Here is an 11,951-nt window from a genome sequence, read left to right on the forward strand (position 1 = left end):
TTACTCTTTCCCACAACTATATAAAAATGTGACAAGAAACTTTATAGACTGTTTCCAAGTCCATCACCAATAAAGCCGCATGTACATGATATATTTGGCAGTCATCATCAACACAAGACACCCTTTTGGTAACAAAAGCAGGTGGGAGAACTGTGACTTCTCAAAAGGATTTCATGTAACTCTGCCCAGATATGCAGCCTCTTTACTCCTCATCATCTTCTACTTCCTCTCCATTTAATGGTGCAGAGCTAGACCAGGCTTCTCCTTGTTCTTCTATTTGGGGAGGTCTTGTCTATCGCCAGATGAATGTGCTTGCCGCGTACCAAGTATACAAAACGTATTTCAATTTAGCAACTGTGGTAATCTCACATGGCCTTTTCTAGCCACCAAACAGAATTTTAAAAACTGTCCTAAAGGATGGACACTAAGAATAATACCATACCGCGCACTTGACCTTGAATGTTGAACTGGAACAAGTTCGTTCTTCCTATATAATGGAAAAAATTAATGTTGTCTTTAATTTTTTTTTTTTTGTGTGTCTATATATTATTAAAGGCAGTAATGCTAGAAACTTATACTTTTTTATTTATACTAGCCTCTGAGCATGCGCTCACATGCATGCTCAGAAGCTCTTCTATTTTTTGGGTAAAGGTTAATTTAGAGTATTTATTATAATTTGGAATTATTACATTTTTCAATCACAAAAAAAACCTAAGAGTGTGATGAGTATTATGTGTGGTGGAATAATTTTTCATCACACCCTAAGATAGATATAAAATTAGGAATTGACAAATAAATAATTTCCCTCTTCGTTTCAAAAATAAAATAAAATAAAAATGATAAAGAAGGGAACACCATAGGTATAGTGTAATTACACATTCAAAGAAGAATTTAATTATTTAATTGTTGCTTTCCATGATTCAAATGTAATTACACATTCAAAATTAAGTGGCTCAAATGTGAAACATGAGTAAGAAAAGGAAATGTAAAAGTTTGGTATTTTCTTCATAAAATCTTGGGGTTTATGCAATCTTAACACTTTCGTTTGGCTAAAATCTTAGATTGGCATAAGTCATCAATCTATCAAGGTCGCTTTATAGTGCTTTCAGTTGAAACACATATATGCAAACCATAATGTGAATGGAATAAGGATGTTACCATCTTTCTCAAGAGTTTTTGGTCCAAACAAAGTAAAAGAAAAATTTTGACAGAAAATTTGAATAGATTGAATAGTGCAAACATACCTTTTAGTACATGTTTTCCAATAGTGATAATGCCCGTTCATCCTCATCCAGCAATTTGAAACCAAAATCCTTTCATTCAAAATGGCATGCAAAACGTATTAGATCAAATTAGACTCCATAAAACTATTTCATAAAAGTAGAAGGAACAAAAGCAAATATCATAGGAAATAGGAATGAGATCAAACTTGCCAGCACTCTTGAAAGTACAAGAGATTTTGCAAATTGGCAGAGGAAATGATGACCATAAGGGTTACAAAATCACACTCTTGAAATCAACATCATTAACAATTTAAACGATGCAATTAGAGTGGAGATGGTAATGAAAGTATCAAAAAAAAAAAAAAAAAAACTGAAAAGAACATGGAAACGTGAAACATGGGAAATAGGGGAAGTTTGAATAATAGACTTTATTTTTTAATAAAGATAATTGGTTTTTTTTTTTTTGGCAATAACGGCAGATGTGTGTGTGTGTGTGTTTTTTTTTAATCTATCATGGGAGATATATTCACAAACAAACGTGTGTTTTTTTTAATTTATTTATTTTTTTTATAAATAGATAAAGCAATTTGAAAATCATCAAGAAAGTGGTCCTATTTTGTAGGCAATGTTTTAGTGCAAGTTAGACATATATTTTTACCAAACTATCATTTAGTTCTGTCTCTACTTAAACCTAGGGGTGTAAGGGTATTTTGGAACAAAAAAAAATTCCACTCCAAACAGGTGCAGCCGCTTAAATAGTAGTATAGATAACCATGCTTTAAATAAAATTTAGTTGAAAATTTTGATTAAAAAAAAAAATAAGTTGAACAAACAAAAGGAAACAAAAGGAATACAATTTTCTTAGGTTTTTGGTGAAACAAGCTGCTTTAGCCAAGTTGAAATGGAATCTGCACTACAATAGTTGGTTGACTCATAAACTGTTATTAGACTTTTTAATTTCACATGTTAAATTATTTTTTCCTTCTTCACATGATAACTTTTATTTTTTGCAACGATTTTCCTCCATACGCCTTGGAAAATACTCTTACATCCACCTATAATTATTAATGAACCCAAATAAGTTGATAAGATCGTAATGTGATTCACATGCACTCATTTCATCTTGGATTATTTAATACGTTTTCATTCATTCATACGCTTGTTTATAGTTTAATTCTAGAAGAATCTAATAGTTTCTTTTTAGAAACTAGAAGAATCAAATACGTTGAAAGATCAAATGTGGTAAATTCTACATAAACTTCATATAAGAATACAAAAAACATATAGGTAAGTTGTGGTTTGACCAAAATTTAAGTTGCCCACGTTTGGTTTGAAATTTGACACTTTACTCACTTGAGATTAGTTCAGTTAAATTTACTTAATCCAATTTTATTAAAAACAGGCCTAAATATGTAATTTTGTTTCATTTTTGTGTTTCTCTCCTCCAAAAACACAAAAAATAAAAATAAAAATACAAGATTAAATAATATCAAAAAGAATTTTCAGCCAAACCACATATGGGTAAGTTGTAATTTACTCTTAGAATTTTTATCAAAACTAATTGCAACTTAACTTCAATTCAGTTTTGATTAGGCCTCATCAAGACCCATTGAAAATTTTAAACTCAATAACCTTGTCCAAAAACTTTCTCCCTTCCTTCTATGCATGTATCTGACTCAATATTTAATTCAATGCATTTTAGCTCATTTAATCACCACACTTATAAATAATAAATGACTTTCTGTCCTTATCAATGTGGGATTCCATACTCTTACTTTCTTTCCTTAACTCACTCAGTATAACTCACTCTCTCTCTCAAGCAAACGAACTCGACAGAGGATTACATTTTCTAATCCCTATCACTTTTTTGACATAAACATAAAATATAAAGCTAAAAACTAAAAAGTAATCGAGTCAGTATGCCGAAAAAATCTTAAAAGTAGATATTACACATCTACATTTCGATATTTTTGTTATATTTCTTTTCTTATATTAAAAAAAAAAAAAAAAAAGTTGAAAGCCACTTATCTGCAGATCTGCATCTAAAGGATGTTAGCTAAACATATAAACTTTTCTATCTAATCTAATCTTTATCAGATCTTTTGCCAAGCTTTTCTAGTGGATCATAAATTAATAAGGAGATTATAGTGATCTGTACCTCATGACACTGAGACAGATTAAAATTTTTCATTGGGAATATTATATAAAAGAATGTATACAGATCTAAAATGTAATCATGGTATTATCCTTCCAATCTTTATGCCTTATATTAGTATATTGTATTACTCTTTCCCACAACTACATAAAAATGTGTCACGAAACTTTAGACTGTTTCCAAGTCCATCACTAATAAAGCCATATAAATGATATATTTGGCATTCATCATCAACACAATTACACAAGGCACCCTTTTGGTAACAAAAGCTAGGTTCTTCCCACATACTAACAATACAAAACTTAATGCAGTTTAACAACTGTGGTAATCTCACATGGCTTTTTGTTGCCAAAACAGAATTTGATAACTGTCCTAAAGGTTTCTCAAACAAAAGAAAAAAGAGAAGATAACTGTCCTCAAGGATGGACACTAAACTTGATTAGCCAAAAGGCCAAGGTAGATTGGGATTTTCAACTAGCAATCATCATCATGTGTCACATTCTTGTAGTTCTCTTTTTAAGAATTATTCCATACCAGGTCCTTAGCCTTGAGTGTTGAATTGAAACAAGTTCATTCTTATTGCCTCATGAAAAAATTAATGTTTTATGTTTGTCATTTTTTTTTATGTGTCTATATTGAAGAAAGTAATGTCAGAAACTTATACATTTTTATTTCAAAACCCATGCTTTAAATAAAATGTAGTTGAGAAGTTTGATTTTTTGATTATTTAATTTTTAAGTTGAAAAAACAAAAGGAATGAATAGGAATATTGTGGTGTCAATTTTATAAAAGTCATGTATGCACCATGTTTTTTGCCTTAGCACATACTTAATTGTTGCTCATTATTAAACTCTCTTGTAGGTTAATTTTATGAAATAATATTTATTGAGAACCTTGCGTTTTTAATTCAAGCTTTGATATGAGTCTTAAAAGAAAAATTGTGTCCATAAAAGGAAGAAATATGGTATTCTGGTATGTTTAGTTATTCATTATTGTTGTTGTTGCAAAGGAATAGTAGATAAGCCACTGTTTGTAGGTGAAAATATTCAACTATCTAATATATTCGATCGTTAATTCTAAGAACCACAAAGCTTTGGTTTTGTGTCTCAATACAAAATGTTTGCTGGGCTTGGAAAAAGTTGCTCAGGCCCTTTTTAGATGCTTAATATAATGGGTTCGCACTCAGGGCATGTTTAATATTCCATGGCAATGGAGTGACTATTGAAAACATCTTTCAATTTTGAAGGCTATTTAAGAAACTGTAACCCGCCAAGAGGGTCTAGAGGGAGTATGGTTTGAGTTATAGGGTTAACAACATATTATAATTATCTCTAAAAAAAATAAAAAATAAAAACTGGAACCCCTCGTCAAATTAGTGCGTAAATAAAAATGACTGTTGTTACTTTTCCCTATATCAATAATGGAAATGTGAATTAAAGAAAATGACCTAACTTATGTATGGACTGGACTAGTCACGACCTTAGCTAGACACAGACTGATCTTTTGTCACAAAATTATAATTAATTAAACACCATCTTTTCAGTGTGCTTTCCTTCCTAGCCTTTTGCCAGTGCGTCTAGGTAGAGATTAGAATGGTACATGTGTTTGGCATGGTGTGGGATGCTTAATTAGACAATCTTATTCTTCTTTCTTTTCTTTTTTTTGAGAGAACAATCTTATTCTTCAGAATATCACTATCCTTATCCTTGCATCAACATCAAAAAATATCCGTACCATACAATGGTCTTTGGTTATTTATTGCCTTGCTTTCATTGGCAAGCAGCCACGCACCCACCTCTTTTGAGGTGATCTTATGTAGAAAATGAGTCACTTTCTATTAGAAAATGTTTTAATCACAGATTTAGTGATTCCATACAGAACATTTAGGTTTTGGATTTTACAATTGTGTGTCAAGGCACAGAGTAAACTGTAGTTGGCAATTACAATTTGATTGACAATCAACTATTAAACAATTAAAACTTATCTTAAAATTTTGAGTAAATATCAAGAGATTTAAAATTTCCTGTTTACTGTTTTTCCTTTCGAATTTTACAAATACCACTCATGACTTTAGTATCAATTTCGTCTTTAGATTTATTTATTTTTTTGAAAATTCGTTATTAGATTTTCTAATTAAATTATTAGTTGGTATGCACGAACGCAGTGCCAGAGGTGCCGCACCTGCGTCCAACGCAGCGCGACGCGGCGACGCACGAGGGACGCCGTTGCTCGCGCGTCGATGCTACGTCGGGCCGTGTCTGCCACGTGTTTTTTTTTTTTTTTTTTTCAGTCGACTCGCGCTGACATGGCTTGAATCGCGCCGACTCGGCTTCTATTCGCGCCGATTCGGCCTTATCGGGTCGTATCGGCTGGCAACCGAAATAGCCGAAACAAGCCGAAATCGGCCTTGAATCATGCCGGAATAGCCGAAATCAGCTCTAAATGAGACCCAAACACCCTAAATCTGTCCTTCCTCAATTTTATTTTGAATATTTGTTGCTTCTTTTGTGTTTTCTTTTTGGTTTTGTGTTTTGTTTTGTGTTTCTTGCTTTATTCTTTCTTTGTTTTGTGAATCAAGGCATAGTAATATGTTTTTTAAGAATATTTTAATAATTTTTTAATTGCCGAGTCCTGCCGCACCCGCACCCGCACCCGCACCCGAACCCAAGTCCCGAAACGCACCCGTGCTTCATAGATTATTAGTAGCATATAATTTAGGTTTGTGACAAATCAAACCTTCTACTAATATTTTCTATTACAACCTTTGTTTTTTTCTACAAAAATTTTCTATTACAACCTAAAGAACTTAATCATTGGAAGTGTACATGATAATAATAATGTCATTTTTAAAATTATAGATGATGATATGGTAGATCTATATGCACATCACATGATTAACTTTATTAATCTTTAACTAGTTAAAATACTAACAAAAGCCATAAGGCCTAAATTGTCACAAATATTAAGTTTAGAGTGTTAATTGTTCAAATAAAAAATGTAAGGACTAGACACTCGTTTCAACTTTCTCAAAAAAAAAAAAAACACTCGTTTCAAACTCTGGAATGTTATTTTTGTAATCCTCCATTGTAGTTATTGATTTTTTTTTTTTTTTTTAAGAGTTGTTATTTGTAAAAAGCCCACTTTTTTCAACCCTGGGATCGAATATTTTTTATAACTGAATTTTTTTTTTTTTTTTTTTTAAGGATATTTGAAAAGCAACACTAAAAAAAAGCTAATCCAATCATTCTAGCACTAAAGATGGATTGGTGCAAAAGTGTGGTATGGTTCGTTCCTTTAGTTTTAAGCCACAAGTACTTTCAATGGTGGACTTTTGATTATCAATTAATTGACGAATCAAATGCTCCATTGGTGTGAAACCTCCACATTTTTTCAATGCTAGCATTTCCTGTTGATTCTTTGTCTGATTCAGATAAGTGGATTACTTGACAAACAATGCACTGATGAATTTGCGACCGACTGACAGATTCTTGAAATCTCTGATCTTTGCCGTGTATTCTTTCAAATAGACATAAAAAAATCATACCTAAGATCTTCCAAGTTTGCTTGTTGGAGCTGAGATAGGAAGTTCCGATGGGACAAAAAAACATTTCCTTAAAATGGATCCCAGTTGTTCATTATCAAAAGGTTTTGCGAGCCATATATGGATATACATGGCAGATAGCACACACACCATGAAAAACGTCAATCATGGTGAAGTTTTGGAATGTGGCTTAAACAGTAAACATGCACCCAATCCCTCCACTCTCTTGTGGGATCGATTGTCAATCTTCCTGTACGACTTTGCCATTTTGTTTGTCTAGTTTTGGAGGCACGTACCGCTATTGGAAGCCACATGTGATTCTCAAAATAGGCAGGTGAAGCATTCAAGCGTGTTACATGTGCATCTAAGCAGAGAGGCATGAATTTTAATGAAACAAACAGGAAATTAAAAAGAGACCAAACTCTTAAAATTCCAATCTTTTCCTTTGCTTTGATCTGAATTGTGGGAAAAAAGAGATTAAAAAAAAGAAGAATAACAAAAGGCTGAGTTGCTCTACCACACTATGATGATAATGTTTCTTAATTGTGTTCTTGTTTTGGCAAAGGCAATAGGAATGAAATGTTGTGTGGAGAGTGGTTAGCACTAAAGTCTCATGTAAGTTTGAAGGTAGATTAGGACTTTAATTAAGCTGAGCTCAAAGTGTAGTGGGTGTTTACATAAGCCCATGAGAGACCTTACTGCATGGGGGATTATGGATTAGTGAGGTGGAGCACAAAAACTATGTTCTAGAGGATCAACCTTGTCAAGCCAAGGTACCTAGTGCACGCCCCACACATTGTTGTGGCTTTATTAATTAGTCTTTATCTTATGTTCACTGTATGGACTATGGATTACTATCACTCTCTATCAGCTACCACCACTTCCCCCCCCCCCCCCCCCCCAAGAAATTATATTTATTTAGCTGCTACCACCACTTGCGACAAGGAAATTATGACCTATATGGTCTTCTTACTTTCAGTATACCCATGTTTATATTGCTTTGTTAGGTCGTTAAGGAAAGTCTTGCGCAAGAAAGTAGTTCTCAGGGAAAAATATAAACGAAAAGAATGGTGGAAAAGAAACAATGATTAAAATTTATCATATTGTTTTGTTAGGTCGTCTAGTGTTTGAATTATGTGGTGAAAATGACATTTCCTCCTATGAATTTGCAGTTTTGACTCCCGTTATAAGTCCAATAGTAATACTTCTCATTTCAACTAAAAGCTCTTTACTAAGCTTAATTTTTATATGCATAAATCGAATAGTCTTGTGGTTTAGTGATACTGCGATTTAAAAAATAAAGAGAAGAAAGATTATGCAAACAAAACACAACACGTATAATATAAATTGGAGTAATAGTGCGATAGAGACAAAGGACCAAGGAGTAGGGACAAGTAAGCAAGAAGCCTGTGCGTGCATGAATCTTTGTGAATAAAGTGTTTGTATATATGAGCGTCACTATAAGTGAATATTTGAACAAGTCTGTGTATGAAATAGTTTGTGAAAAGAAAAGTGATAGGTATTGGTATTCAAAAATGCAATGATCACAACTAGCGAGCTATGGCGAAGTTGTGGTCTTAGAATTACTCATTGTATTTGTTATTGTTGCCGGCGTTATTGACATGAAAATTCGGACTTGACTCATTTTCGTGCCAAAGTTCAACCGTGATGATCAATTGCTTTCGACTTGTTTCCTACCAAATCTTACTCTAGAGTCTAGACTTGTTTTCATCTAGCAGAACTAATGAATCGTGCAATCGTAATATCTACCAATCACAATATCATGTGCTCAAATCGCACAACCAAAACAATCATGTCAAAGCTCTACAGGTGTAAAAACCCAATTCCTAGCTAGGTCCCACAGAAGTTTTCTATACAACTTCTTTGTGCGCAAAATCTACCATATAGATTTTGCAAAATCCTATAAATTTCCAATGACCTACTTTTTGGACCCCACAACTAGAATGAGACTACAAAACTGACATAAATTAATTAAAGAATTAGCCCCACTAATTTCATAATGAAAGGAAAAAAGTGAAAGAAACAAAAAAGTTTTGTGAGTCATAAATACATTCCATCCTCTTGAAAAGAAAAAAAAAAAAAAAAACCTTTCCACCCCCTTGTTCAAATCTCCCCTCACCCAATTCATTATAAGAATTTTTTTTTTAATAAAACTAATATTTATAAAGATCATACTTAAAAGAAACTACCCAAGATTTAAAAAAAAAAATCAAACACTTCTATTATTATTATTATTATTATTATTCATTTTTGGGAATGGGAGGGGGGAGCTAGTCAGCTAGGTTGAACCAGCTACACAAAAACTGGGGACGAAAAATATGTACAAATCGGATTACAAGCCCGTTGGCATAATCTATATTCTTTTTTTTTCTTTTTTCTTTTTTCTTTTTTTGATGGGGCATAATCTATATTCTACTCAAAAAAATATAGATTATGTTATTTAAAAATTTCCACCGATGAAGAAAAACAATAAAGTTGAAAAGGAAAAAAAAAGGTTTATTCTATATAAGACATTTTACTATTTAGTTTGGATAAGAAACAGTAATTTCGTTCCGTAATTCCGGTCTTTTAAATATGTGCATTTCAAAAGTCCTAGACTTTTCCCCTTGACCCCTTCTATATCTTTTATTACTGTTCTTTTTGCGGTAGTAGAATTCAACATTGTACTCTTATCGAAAAAAAAAAAAAAAAAAAAAAAATCAACATTGTACTACTAAAGGCTAAGATCCAAATCATAATTTATCCCACACGACCGACCAAATGGCCACGCACATCATTGCACAATGCATACCCAAAGACCATGTTCAAATCTCAATACTCAATAGTCGAAAGTGTCGCTAGAAAAGAATGAGACCCCAAATCTTAATCATACAATTCAATTCCATGTTCCCCGACCCCAAGTTTCCAACAATGAGCCAATGACATAACTGACAACTTCATGGTTTGTGTCTAATATTCATTTGGCGGTGTAGTGCTATCCTTCTCCAACTCCCAAACTTTCTCTTCCTTCCGATATCTTTTTAGTGAAAAATTCTTAGGTACTCCCTCCTCTTACATTCATGGTAGACTCTACGATGAATTTGAGTACCTAAAAATTACTCCTTTTTAGTAGATCCAAATGTAGTACAATAGTAAGGACGTTAACTTAGTAGTTTCTTTTAGGTGTCATGATATTTATGAGATTTTGAATTTGAAATTTCTTACCCTTATCTTGGGGCCACATTCCCATGAGATTTCTCTTTGTAACCTAGTGTGTATGGAATAATATTGCCTATACTTGAAAGTTGAAAGAATAATTAAATACTCGAAAAGGTCTTAATATCCTCGTTTGTTAAAAAAAATAATATATATATATATATATATATATATATATATATATATATATTAAGAGGATTCAGAAAGTTAATTATTACTTTTTTTTTTGCTGTAAAAAAATATTCCTAAAGTAATTAACCAACAACTTAAAAATAGGGTTAAAATAGTAAATTGGCAAAAGAAAGTTAGTTATTGTTTTTTTTTACTGTCAAAAATACCCCTACCTAAAACTTAAAAATGGGGTTAAAATAGTAAATTGACAAAATTAATAAATTCCTACTTCTACGTTAAAATGCCTTCCTACTTCTAATAAACTCCTACTTTTACGTTGATTTAAATTCCTACTTCTATTCACTAACTTCCTACAAAATAAGATTACTCTTTTGTTAGTTTTAAAACTCCTATAATCTACAAAACTCACTCCTTTTTATTATTATTTTTTACTTCATCACACCCTTAGATTTTTATTTATTTATTTATTTGTGATTGGAAATTATAATAAATACAAATTATTAATTTTTACTCAAAAAATAGAAAAGCCTTCACGCACGTGCTCAGAGGCTAGTATATATATATATATATATATATATATATATATATATATATATATATATATATATATATACACACACACACACACACATTAGCCTATGAGCACACGCGTGTGCTTAAAAAACTCTTCTATTTTATTTTTATTTTTATTTACATCTATCATAATTTAGAAATATATTTTTATTTTTCAAACAAATAAAAATGATAAACTTTAAAGATAAGCAGTAACTGTAATTTCATTTTTGAACATGAAGGGAAAAAAATCCTAAATTTTAAGAGTTTTCTTTTTGAATTCAAAATGAAATTTTTTATTTGACATTTATAACATTTTTTCTAAATAAAGTTACACTTCATTAAGGATATTTTTGAACACAAAAAAATCTAGTTGAAAGAGGGAAATCATTTCATATATCGTATAGATATTGAATCACTAGATGAGTTGAAAGTTAAAAATCCACTTTTAATCTCAACCCTTGAATTGATTTTTTTTTTTTTTTTTATCTTTAATCTTTCTTACTTTTCTAACTTTTATATCTCACACTCGTAGCTACATGGCAATTACTAATTACAGCTTGCAATTATTGCACTGGATCTAAAATCCAAATCCTATTATTTTAATTTTGCTGGTCATGATCAAACCCGTTCAAGGAGGAAATAGTTCTGCCTAGTTTCACTCGGTCAATTAACAATCTCCTCAATTCTAGGTCTGTTTCAATTTTCAACCTCTTTGAATTTCAACAATTAATCAATTATGTCTTACAGATAAACACTTTTTTTTTTTTTTGTGTGTTTGGAGAAAGTACAGATAAACACTTGATTGTTAAAGAATAAAGAGTAGTAATTAGAGACATGGTATGCATTTGAATAAAATTTCTATCCTGCGTTATTTTAGGTATGATACTCACTATGATCATAACCATGATTTCCAAATGTTTTAATTTTCACAGTTTCTTAGTGAATATAGGTTATGATCAGAACACTTGAAATAAACAATTTTATCATAGACTCCAAAAGTATTATACAACAACAAAGCTTTAGTTCCAAATTTTTTTAGATCAATTACGAATCTTCCACAAATTTGTTAGAGTTGGTCACATATGCTATAGCCAAAAATATTATAAATAATACTAAACAAATTGAGAAA

This window comes from Castanea sativa, chromosome 2 (assembly GCF_040712315.1).
Source record: "Castanea sativa cultivar Marrone di Chiusa Pesio chromosome 2, ASM4071231v1".
Taxonomy (NCBI): Eukaryota; Viridiplantae; Streptophyta; class Magnoliopsida; order Fagales; family Fagaceae; genus Castanea; species Castanea sativa.